This window comes from Notamacropus eugenii, chromosome 1, assembly GCF_028372415.1.
Source record: "Notamacropus eugenii isolate mMacEug1 chromosome 1, mMacEug1.pri_v2, whole genome shotgun sequence".
In the NCBI taxonomy this organism is placed as follows: domain Eukaryota; kingdom Metazoa; phylum Chordata; class Mammalia; order Diprotodontia; family Macropodidae; genus Notamacropus; species Notamacropus eugenii.
In genome coordinates this window covers 201,092,653-201,105,788 of record NC_092872.1, presented here as the reverse complement: position 1 = coordinate 201,105,788, position 13,136 = coordinate 201,092,653, and the positions used below count along the sequence as shown (strand labels likewise).

Below are 13,136 nucleotides of genomic sequence, written 5' to 3'. Positions count from 1 at the left end.
CATACCTTTAAGGTAATTTCTAGCTCTAAATCTATGATGCTATCAATTTTGATTAGGCTCAAACCTCTTTGGCTTATGCTCACTAAACTAGCCTCCCCAATTCTCCCAAATCATAAGGGTCCTGATTTAATATATCAAGTAGTTATTGGATCCTACCTCATACACTTGAGAATGTATCCAACAATCACAGAGCAATACCCCAGAAAGATTTAGAAGAACCTGTCTCAGAATATGGAAGGTCAAACTGTTTATGAATATGATCTAAATGAGAAGGCTATTTAGCCACCCCTCTTCCCACTGATTGCTGTCATAAATGCCAAACTAGAGTGTAGTCCCACCCAGCTCTGAAAAGCAAAATTTGAGAAGATTTAGTCATGATAACCTTGGTATGAAAGTGCAGAAATCTTTGTGTTTAGCCTAATGGTTTCCCCTCATGAGCTGGAGGAATGTTTGATTCGAGGGAGGGCCAGCTAACAGCATAATGTTGCAGTCTGATAGCCTAATGTGTAAATGAATTATTGAATGTGTTTAAAACTCCTGTGTACAAGGTTCTTAAAAAGTGATGGTACAAGCTTTTGTAGGAGGCACCACATGACATATATCTAACGGTTTAGTAAAAACAGCAGTCGTGCTTTTAGCTTTACAACACATTCTAAACCAGATTATGTGATAAAAGCCATGTATTTTCCCTGAAAAGCATAGAAGGCTCAACAACATGATCTTGGCTACTAAATGACAAATCCCAAAACTGAAAAAGCAACGAGGTAAAGATATCCAAACTGACATACAGGCTAGGTTGATTTACGAATTAATTAAACAAACAAACAAACAAACACACGCACAGACTCTGGGTTTTTGATCAGTGCTCTTCTTTTGCAATTGGGAATCTTACAGGCTTTAGATGCATTTTGCTGTTTGGCTTGCGCAACCCATGGTGCAGTTTCTTACTTTCGAGCTATGCTAATCTTGTCCTTCACTTTCATCATTCCTTTGTCTCAGTTTGGACATTATCTTCTTCATCCTCTTCTTCTAAAGATAGTTCTTCAGTTTCATCTAGGACTCTTAAGCGACTCACTTCTCTTGGTCTCTCATGGCCACCACTGTCCAGGAAATTTTTGAAACTTTCTAGTGTCCTTACCCCATGATATTCAATGATTTTTCTACCAGAACCTGCAGGGAAGTACTTCAGTGTGGGGAAATTGTGGACTATAACCGATTCTACTTCATTAACCGATGAGTCTATCTTGGCAATGATTATGTTTTTATGATCCTTGTAAGCTTCTCCCAGTTTTTCCCAAACAGGAGCTAGTTTTTTGCACTGAGGACACCATGGAGCATAGAAGTTCACAAAGACATTAGCTTTGTTATCAAAAGCAACTTTTGCAAAGTTCTTCCCAACCAATACTTTAACAGGATTTTTATCCCAATCATCAGGCACTTCTTGACTAATCAGATGGGAGTCAAATTTGCCCTCCAAAAACTGCTTACAGAATTCCATTATGTTCTCAGGAGTTAATTCGTTTGAGTCAGGCTGGTATTTGGTCATCTCACCTTCCATACTAATGAGGCGTAGCGTAGGGGTCTCTTCTTTCCTCAGAGCAAAGAAATTAAGAATACCCTTGGTGTCACTTCGGTCAGTATCAATAAAGATAAATAGGATTTTTCCCCTGAAACTTTCAGCTGTTTGTTTGAAGTTGTTAATTTGGTCCTCAAAGTCGGGACTGCTCTTTGGCAAGAACAGTAATAAATGAGTTTTCAAAGGACCTGCAAAAATCTTTGGGGCAGTCTGCTCAGTGAACTCGATGACCAAGGGCAGCTTGTAGAGATTAACAAAATCTGCTATGGCCACTTTAGTAATCTCTCCGGCAAAGTTGTTTCTACCATCATCAAACTTCTTAAAGAGGATAATGCCATCTTTATCCAACTCATATTTGGAGAATAAGTCGTTGCTGGAAGTGATTCCAAAAGGGATGTCATCGAAGTACTCTGCAACCGCTGTGAAATTCTCGGCGTTGGGGGACTGAGCATTTTTGAAAAAGCCTATCACAACAACTTCGTTGGAATCCACTAAAGACTCTGCCGCAGCAGCATCTTCGAGAAAAATGACAGCTGGCTGCATTCGTTTCTTCATCCATTCCACAATATCTTTTGCTTCTCTGCCAGCTGTATAATCCTTAGGGAAAGATGTATCTCCATGCTTAAATAACTTGATAGTAGGGAACACGAGAATTTTAAACTGATATGCTAGATCGTCCTCTTCAGTGGCATCTACTTTGGCCAATTTGATTTTAGAGCTCTCTGCTTTCAATTGTTCCGCCGCCTTGGCAAACTCAGGTATCAACTCTCGACAGGGAGTACACCAAGGGGCATAGAAGTCCACCAAGAGGTAGTCATAGGTGGTCAGCGCCTCACTGAAGTTGCTCGAATTTAAGACCAGGACATGATCTTCCTCCTCTTTTGTCTCAGGAGGGTCTGCGACCTCGGTGGAGACGGCCAGGGCTAGGGAGTGCAGAGCCGAGATCGCAGCTCTTCTTGTGGTCAGTGAGAGCGGTAGATTGCGGGGGTGGGGAGTGGGCGGGAGTCGCTACAGTTATCTCCGCGGGCCATTCGAAAGGTGCGAAAGAGCTGAGGCACGAGCGGCTCCTAGTCTGGCCAGGGGCTTTCCACCTGCTGCTTGTCACTGACCAGCTGGCGTTTGGAGTCGGAGGACCTGGCTTTGAATTCCACCTGTGGTGCTTACTACCTGCCTGAGACTGGGCGAAGCACCAAAGATCTCTAGGCGCTGAATCTCTATCTGAACGAATTGAGCGAGGTGAATTAAAGCAGCTTCTACGGTCTCCTCCAGCCTAGAAATCCGATCCCTGCGGATGAAGGTTGTGATGATGGTGAAATGTGTCTTTGCAATGTGTTTTCTCCACCTTGGTCATCTGTCTATATGCAGTGCTTCCCCCCTTCCCCTCACCGAAACTTCCTAAACCTAGTCTCATAGACTTCAAGTTGGACAGTATCTTTGATATCCTCTACATTTCTAACTGGAAGGAACCACAGAGATGAACTGGTCCTACCCATTCATTTTGCAGATGTGGAGGACCAGAGAGGTTAAATAAGTTACATAAGTAACCAACTTCAAATCAGAGGTTAGTACCCATTAGACACAGATTTGGTCTCAGATCGGTACAGTGTCATAAGAAAGAGTGCTAAATTTAACTGCTGTATTTGAAGTCATGGGAAATGAGTTCTAATCCCAGTTTTGCTCCTAATTTACCTTTGTGACCTTAGGCAAATAATTTAAGTCTCTGGGTCTCAGTTTTCTCCTCTGTATCATCAAGGACCTGGACTAGATGACTTCAGAGATCTCTCTCAGGAGGATAACAACTGCCTGCTATTATATCTAACTTTGTCAGTTGTGATCCCTTCTTGCTAGGATCTAAGCCTCTTCTGCACTCTTGAGAATTAGAAATGACCACACCTGCTGCATTTCTAGCTATGAGAACCAGTGGGTACTCTCCTTTCCTCTGCATGGGGCAAATAAGTTTGGAATCAAGACAATATTTCCCTATTATTAACAACAAAAATTCACCTCCTCAATCAAGTAAAGTTGAGTCACTGAGGCCCATTATTACTCTGACCAGAACAAAGTTGGGACAGGAGCAAACAACATTTAAAAGAGAATGGTTCATGTTAGTTAAAAGTGTTAAAGGTAGAAGATGAGATTGGAAATATAGGATAGTGCCAGATTACCCGGGTAAGAAGATGACTTCTTATCCTGCAGGGAGTAGGGACTCCCTGAAAATTCCTGATCAGTAAAATGACTTGCTAAAGGCATTGCTTTAGGCAGACCTATCTGGTCATAGTATGCAAAATGGTTTGAAAGGGGAAAAGGGTAGAAGAAAGAAAACTTATTAGGATCCTATAACTAACCCAAGTGAGAGATGATATAAATTCTGGGAATGGAAGGAAAGAGAAACCAGAGAAGGTTTTATGAAGGAAGGCTCTTTGGGACTTGGTGACTGATTGGATATAAGTAATATAGGGAGAAGGAGGAATTCAAGTTGTTTTATGGTTATGAGCCTAAGAGTATAGAGAATAGTTCTCTCATTGATTGAAATGATCAGGAAAAAGAATTGTTTTGGGAAGGAGAGGAATAATAACTAGAATTTATATAATGGTTTCAAATTTAGAAAGTCCTTAACACCTAAGATTGCCTTTAATCCTCCCTGTAAGGCAGGTTTTACAGGTTTTGTTATCCTCATGTTGCAAATGGGGAAACTGAGGCTCAGAGGGATTAAGGGACTTGCCTATACCCCACAGCTAGTGTCTGAGGCAGGATTTGAACCTATCTTCCTGACCTCATTTCAATAATGTTTCCTACACCAAATTCCGAGTTGTCTATAGAAATATTGATTTTGATGTGCTAGAAAGACACTAAGGTTGAAATATTCAGTATGTAAAGGAAGAAATAGGACTGACAATTAAGAAAGATGTCAGGGCTGGACATTTAGATTTGGGAATCTTGCGTATAGGTAAGGAGCACAGAGTGGCTTAGATCTCCATAGCAGAGAATATAGTAGAGGGAGAAAGGAAGGGGATAAGGACTGAGATGCTCAAACATTTAAGTTAGGGGATAAAGATGTAAAGCCAACAGAGGAGACAGAGGAGGGGCTGTCAGAGCCATAAGGAATTTGTTGCATTCAATCTGTTTTGGAAATACCCTTTGGATGGCAAATCTTCTCTTAGGTACAGCCTCCATATTATCCTTCTAAGTGAGTGGTTTAAGATGCCGAATGATCATTGGATTAGGCTCTTGGCCTCTCTCCTCAGAGAGACTAAGCTTTAGGTATAACACAAATGATCCATAATTTGGGCTGCCTTGTTTTTTTAATTGGTGGGAAAGTACCTGATGTGATATTATTTTCCTGTCTATTGAATCTCTTCATTTCTTTAAGATATTCCAAACTTTCCTTCATCAGCTACCATCACTTTGATCCACAGCATTCTTGCATTTGTCTCTTCTGCAGATTTATCAACTCAATTTTAAATTGACAACAGCAGATCTGCGGAAAGATACTGACCCTTTAATTGATGAAATACCTCACTGTCCTCATGCTAGAAGGAAATGATATGTTAGTGTATTTATGTGTTGGTGGGTTTGGGAGGTTGGTGGACCAAAATTGAGGACTAAGAAACACTAGATGGATGTTATCTGAGATTCTGCCTCTTTTTAAGGCAGTGATCCTCAAAATGTTCCAAAGACCCTTTTAGGGGGTCTGGGAGGCCAAAGTTATTTTCATAATAATACTAAGATGCTATTTACCTAACAAAATATTCCTCCCTTTCCCATCTATCTATCTATATGAGGCCAGATTTTCTTCATGTATTTTATCAAAACAATATATTGTAACAGATTCTATGCAGAAGCAAGCATGAGAATCCAGTTAATTATTAAGAATTAAGCCAAATGTTAGAGATTTGCAAAAGCATGTAAAACAATGCCACTCTTCTCATTATTTTTTCTGTTTTATAAAATAGTCTTTTTCATAAAAATTCTATTTATATTAATGTCTAATGGATTTATTATTTTACATGATATTTTAATTACTAGTTTTAATTTCTAATATGATAGTGATAGATATAACTCACAAAACAAAAGCTCTTTGGAGTCCTCAACAATTTTTGTAAATGTAAAGGGGATCTATAATCAAAAGTCTGAGAACTGCTGTACAAAGAATCAGAAAGAAGATTCAGCTTAGGAACTGATCATTAGTTGTGCAAATTCTTGTATGTGCCATCTTTCTAAGGTCTAAAACATGATCTAAAAGTTCCTCAGAACAGAAATGCACAAACAACCAGTGCCAGGCAGAAAAAGCTTTATTTGAGAAGGAAATGTCTAACTCTGCTAGGTTTTCTACATGTGAGACTGCTCATAGAAAGACCTGACTGAGGTTTGAAATCCCTTATCCGCTAGCTTCCTGGGATGGCTAAAGAAGAGTTGCCCTTGAGACCAGATAAGCTATTCAGAAATTATAAGATCATTTTCTAACTTTATCCAACCAGCCAAGAATGTTGAAATTATAACTTGAACTTTCCTGATGAATCCTGTGATGAGATGGGTCCTTAAAAATAATCCAATATAAAGATCACAGGACTTGGAGTCAAGAGATCTGGGTTCTCTTTTTTTTCTCTGACTTAACCAGTCAGGTGTCCCCAGAAAAGTTAATCTGCCTAAGTAAAATAAACTTACACAAGGTCATCAATTTCAAGAGACATATTGATTAAGTGACTACTATGTGCCAGACACTACTAGAGACATTATTTACTGAAATAAAACATCACTTGACCTCAAAAAGTTTTTCTTTCTATTGCAGGGATACAACATGTACACACAGAAGCAAATAAAAAATGTGTGCTAAGTGCACAGAATCATTAAAAAGCAATAGAGCATTAAAACTGGGAGAGGGGAAAATTAGGAGTGGTCTCACATCAGATATGGCACCTTAATCATTCTTTGAAGCAAGTTAGAGATTCCAGGAGAGGCAGATGTGGATGGAAGTGCATTGAAGACTTGGGGGAATCCACTGAACAAAGACATGGAGCATCATAGAGAGATGGAGCATCAAACATAGGGAATTACTTGTGGTTCATTTTGAGAAGAATGATGAGCTTGTCAAGGGAGGTAAAATGAAAATATAAAAGTAGGTAGGAGTCATGTTTTAGTAGGCTTTAAATGCTAAATAAGGAAACAAGGACACACTGAAGAAAGTCAGTGAGTGATGTGGTCAGATGACTGTTTCAGGAGTAGCAATTTAATAGCAGAATGGATGGTGGAATGGAGAGAGAAGTAGGTAAGCAGAGAATCCTGTTAGGAGGTCATTTCAATACCGCATAGTACAGATAAGGGCAGTAGATAGAGCATGGAACCTTCAGTTAGAAAGACTTATTTTCCTGAGTTCAATTCTAGCCTCATATATTTACTAGCTGTATGATCCTGGGCAAGTCACTTAACCCTGTTGACCTCAGTTTCCTCATCTGTAAATAGAATTGGGGAAGGAAATGGCAAACTACCCCAGTATCTTTGCCAAGAAAACCCCAAAGGGGCCATGAAGAGTTGGGCATGACTGAAAAATGACTGAACCATCATAATCATAGTACAGATAAGAGGTAATAAGAGTCAGCAGTTGCCAGGTGAATGGAGAAAAAAGTATGGATGTGAGATGTGGATGTAGAATCAATAAGGCTTGACTAATGATTATGTATCGATTGGGGATGGAGTGTGGTGTGAGGGAGGGTAAGAATCAAAGATGACTGATGTAATCAGAAGGTGACTGGAAAGGCGGTGCCCTCCTTAGAAATAGTAAAGTTTGAAGGAGCAACGGATATTAAGAAATGGCCTGTAAGGCCCTTCCCATCCCTAATATTTTGTAGTGCTTTCTAATTTTTAAATTTTAATTTAATTTGAATTATTTTAAATTTAAATTTTAAAATCTGTCCTTTTAAATTCCTAATGCCCCACTACTGCCTTGCAAGGCTATGGGAGAGTTTTTTTTTTTCTAGAAGGGCGCAAATTCCCTACTATGAATTAATATGCACTAATTAAGCATATATTATACACTGAGAATGGTGCTATGGTAGGGAATGAATGGGAATTTATAGGTGACTTAGTTTAAAATTCTTTATGTGTTATAGTTAACAAATTAACAATATTATATTAACAGAGTAATATGTTACGGTTAATGTATTATAGTTTTGAATATAATCTTTGTTCTTTGGAACACTGGATTCAAAGACAAAGAACTCTGGTTCAAGTATGGGCTGTACCATTACCTGCCTTGGGAAAAATCACTTGATTTCTTTGGGCCTCAATTTCATAGTTTTATGAAAGAATCGATTCAGTATTCTACTTTCTTTTTCTTTGCCAAGCCATTTTTTATTACTTACGTATAAAAGGGAAGAACTGGACCTTGGGTATTCAAGCTGGCCTAATGGACAATAAATATTTACTAAGCAACAGCTACTCTATGTCAAGACACTTTGCTAAGTGCTGGGCATGCAAAGAAAGGCAAAAGATAACCGCTGTTTTCAAAGAACTTACACTCCAATGATCTCCAACCAACTGGAGTGTGGCTGAATTATGATCTTAAGACTAGGTGGAGAAGAAAAAGAATAATCTGGAGCTGGTACAGAGTTAAAAGACAAATAGTGGGTGGGTGGGAGTACAAAACTGGGAGAGGGAAATTCAAAAGAAAGGGATTAATAGAGGTATAGTTAAATAGCACAGTGACCAAATTGCGATTGCATCCTTTTAGGAATTAGTACTACTAGCTGAGCAGTTGTCCTTCCTAGAGACAACGTTATTTTCCACAGGAACATGTTTCCTCATAGTTTCTTTAGGTTAGTAATACCTAATCTACCCATAAGCCTTTGCCATGATGTTTTTCTCTCTAGAAAAACATGTACACATACATATACATATACACATACAAAATTAGACAAGCCTGAAGTTCTATTCTACAAGATCATAGACTAAAGCTAGAAGAGTTCATTGAAATCAATTTGTATAAACTTATCAGGCAGATTGTGGGAATCAGGATGATCTAAGTTCAAATTCTATATCATTCATTTATTAGCTATGTGTTCTTGGTCAAGTTACTTAATCTCTCAGGCTCTCAGTTTCTTCATCTGTAAAATGAAAGGAGAAGAGGACTTGATGGGTCTTTCTAGTTCTAAATCTATGATGTTATGATGAACCTCTGTTTACAGATGAAGAAGGAAATTGAAGACCAGTTAAGTTAGTGTCAGATAAGTCATAGCTGATGATGGATTTGGATCTAGGTCTTTTGACTCCTCCAGTCTCCTGCTGTTACATAACCTGTTTCTTTCAGAGTTATATATCCAACGACACCTATCCCACTCATTGATTCATGACTACAACAAATAATAACATTGCATGCATCAATCCACTTCCCTATGACTCCTTACACTATTTATGTGACTACTGAGACCAAAACACCTCTGGTTATCACTTTTCTATTTAACTGGTCTCACAATATGAAAGCTCTTTAAGAGCTTGTATAACCAGAGCTTCGTGCAGTGAACTTAACACATTGCTTGGCTCATAGTAAGCGCTTCATGCATGCTTTTCATTAATTTGTTCATCTGTGCATACCTGAGTGCCCTTGTATGCATACCACCACCCAGGACTTTTCCCACTGTAGCTTCAAACTAGATAATCTCTAGAATTTCAGTTCTACTATCAGAGTTAGGAAGAGACAACATTATTTGGTTAGCAGAATACTGACCTTGAAATCAGAAAGACCTGGGTTTGAATTACATCTCAGATATTTGCCATCTATATGACTGAGGCTCAGAGTAGTTAAACTCAATGTTAACCTAGAGGTTGAATTTAATTCAGAGGTTTTTATCCTCTGAACCTCAGGCTCTTCATCTCTAAAATGGGGATAAAAACTGGTGCTAAATAAAATTATTGTGAATAGTACCTAGGTCAGCTCTCATTATGAACTAGAATAAACTTGAGTCTAGGCAACTTGGTTCAAATTCCATGCTTGATATTTATTAGTTATATAACCATGAGCAAATCCTTTACCTTCTATACATTTCCTCATCTACAAAAAGGGAGAAATAATATTAGTAACTCCTTCACTGGATTGTAAGAAATAATATACATGAAGCACTTTGTAAACCTTCAAGTACTTTACAAATATTTATTTATTCTATTATATGATTTTAATAAGGCCCAGGTGAATCAATTACATCGATCATTTTTATAATACTATTACTTTCATTTTGCTATAACTTCTCCCATATGTTCAAATTTATATATATATATTTTAAAATGTATATTTGAATTGAAAATAATTATAAGCGCATACTATAATTTTTTTCTTTAAATAAAACTTTTCATGGTACTATAGTTTAGGCAAATGCACTGCATTAATTTATGTGCCTTGGTCCTTTGAGTTTTTTTAAATTTTGCATAAATTCCTTAAAGTCCCTCTAGCTCTCACAATGACTCTGACTTTGTACAATTTCTCATATTAAAAAACATGCATATGAATTTTCTGCACAATTTCATGGGCTTCTAGATGGGACTATTTTCTTGTCGGCAGTATCTGCAAACTTTTCAAAAATTTAGTTAATAGAAATAACTACCTTTAAATTCTCTATCATGCCTAATAATTTTTTGTAAATAAAAGTGTGTCCACCAGGCATATGAATTCCTGTGGACATAATGTTCGTTGTTTACAATTCATTGTGATCTGCTCTGATTTAATCAATGATTATGGTTCTTTTTGACCTTAAGGGGAGAAAGAGGAGGGGCAGGGTGGATGAATGTTTCACACTTTTGAAACTGTCAGAACAAAATGAAATGATTCTAAAGGATTTGCTTTATGATGGGAAGAAGCTAATAAATATGCATTCCATCTAAAGTAAACAGAAAATAAGGAAATTGAATCTGTTGATCATTTGAAAACAGCTTCTGCAATAGGCAAAGAGACATAACTACATTAATCTTAGAGAGGTAATTAATCTTCAAGCTATGGAGCAAAATAGTTATGATGATGCCAAGCACAGCCACTGAATACAAAGCAGCAACACTTTCTGAGATCTAAGGAAATTCACAAAATGGAGACAGTGTAAAAGAGTGGAAAGAACACTGCCCAGGATGCAGGAGTCCTGGGTTCAGGTACTGGCTCTATTACTGATGTTCATGACAAACCACTTCCTTTCACTGGCCATCAGTTTCCTCATCTGTAGGATGGAAAGGGAGGATTAGACCAACTGATTTCTTAGATTCCTTCTAGTTCCAATATTCAATGTTCTATGGTAATTATGTACTGGATATTCTAAGGATGTTATCAAGTCTAATATTTTGTGTGAACAAATCCAAGACAGAACTAATTATCCTAACCCCACCCCCCCTTCACCTAACATTTTCCCCTTCTGAATTTCCCTTACTAGTGGGTACCACCATCCTCCTGGGCTTCTAATCTTGGAGTCATGCTTGGCTGCTCATTTTGCCTCATCCCATATATCCAATCCATTAACAATCTTGTCATTTATATCTTTTCAATATTTCTCGTCTCACACAGCCACCACCCTCATTCAAGTCTTCATCTCTTCTTATTTGCACTCCATTGGAATAACCTTCTTTCTAATGGGTCTCCCTGCTTCAAATCTCTCCCCATTGCAGTTCATCTTTCATTCAGTTGCTAACTATAGGTCTGACCATTTCAAGCCCTTCATTCCATAAGCTCCAAAGGCTCCCTATTTCCTCTGAGATGAAATACAAAGTCCTATGTTTGGTATTTAAAGCCCTTCACAATCCAATACCTTCCTAACATACTAGTCATTTTATACTTGACTCCATCCCATGAATAATCCATTACCCAGCTTCACCAGGCTACTTTGTAATCCTTATATATTATCTTTAATTAATCTTTATTATAACTTCTGTGTTTATAGCTATTGCAGGAAAGTCCTCTAAGCAGCTTATATTCTAAGAGAGGTTTCTTTTTTATTAGTCTTTTAATTTTCTAATTTTAAGCTAATTATTTTTTAAAGATTTAAGTTCTAATATCAATGCTATCACCCTGGGACAAGAAGCCTTTCAAATTTCCATCATAATTTGGGAGCTTTCTGCTTCCTATCATAGCTGTTGCCTTAGACACATAGATCTAAAGATAGGAGATGGAAATCATCTAATCTAACCCTCTCATGTTACAGTGAAAATACTGAAGAGGATTGAAGAGGATTTACATGATTCGTCCAGAGTAACATAGTCATGAAATGTCAGAGCTAGGGTTCAGTCTGAGGTTCTTTGATTCCAAAATTAACACTTTCACTACCTTTAATATGTGTGAATATTTGACATCTCACTAACCTCAACTTTTTCCAAAATAGGAGGTAGAAGTGGGTTAGAGTGGGTTTTTATGAGGTAAGATAAAAAAAAAAATTCACATTATCATAACAAAATGAGGATTGGGTCATACACCTGGCATCTTTGGTACAGTGAGCAGCAAAGGGGGCATGGATTAAGACAAGACTGAGAGGAGAGAAAATCGAAGTCCCTCTGATGGCCTTAGAGAATTTGCTCCACTGAAGAGGAGAGAGCCCATTATGAAACCCAGGCCTATACTCAGTCAGAGAAACTGGGGAGCATTTATTCGGCAGAATTTCAGCTCAAGTCCTTTTGAAGTAATGTTTCTATAAATCAAGAGTGAATGAAAGATTCAGAGAAAAAACTTACTGTGGATGGGAAAGATGCAGCAAACAAAATAAGAACTTTCATTTCAGAGTCAATGGATTGATTAACCATGGAGAGCCCAGCTCAACTCAATGGAAGTAGAGAAACAACTCCCCGGGGCCCTTTTAGAGTCTTTTCTCACAAATCAACATCAATGTGTATTGGGTTTTCCTGAAACTTCTTCCCAGCCTTAGTGAGCTTTATGGTTATATTTTCCAAAATTTTCAAGTGTCATTGGTGCTATGCAGCACTCAAAAGTGCCAGATTTGTGCCCATTAAAAATTTCAAACAGTTTTTATGAATGAATAAACAATAGCCCCAATCATAACTTACCCAGCAGAGCACTTTAAGGTTTACAAGCGCTTTCCTCAGAATAAGACTGTGAGGTACACCGTGTGAGTGTTATTATCACCAATAGAGGCTGCTTATCTACAAACCACTTGAGCCAGGTGGCTGGAAAGACAGTCAACTGCCTGATACCATTTACAAAGCTACCACAGAAGTATGGAAGCAAGGACTCCACTGGTCAGGCTTCTCTAATTCCAATTTGTACTTGTGTTTCTTGTTGTCTGTCCCTTAACTCCTCTGTCTATGTCTCTGTCTTTCCTGTATTACCTTGTTTGGACTTGGGGCCATCTTTGTGAAGGATTCTTTCTTTTTGTTGATGCAATGCCCTCCTTTTTTTCATGTCTTGTTTACTCTAGTACTCATTTCTATCAGGAATGTAGCCCAGGGCACTCTTCTCAAGATGCGGGCAAAAGGAAAGTTGAAGAAACAAGAGTAGCTGATGCAATCCAGATAAATCAATCAAATCAATCAATAAATAGAGCACATGACTCCAATTCCATCATTCCTTGCTCCCCCAGTGCTGATG

At 38.1% G+C, this 13,136-nt stretch overlaps 1 pseudogene across 1 annotated transcript; it reads right to left on the bottom strand.

Annotated features, from left to right (window-relative positions):
- Positions 1-852: 852 nt before the first annotated feature.
- On the bottom strand, positions 853-2,677 carry LOC140514159 (protein disulfide-isomerase pseudogene; annotated as a pseudogene). The gene has a single exon (XR_011970452.1). The product of XR_011970452.1 is annotated as a protein disulfide-isomerase pseudogene (transcript).
- Between the last annotated feature and the right edge of the window lie 10,459 nt (positions 2,678-13,136).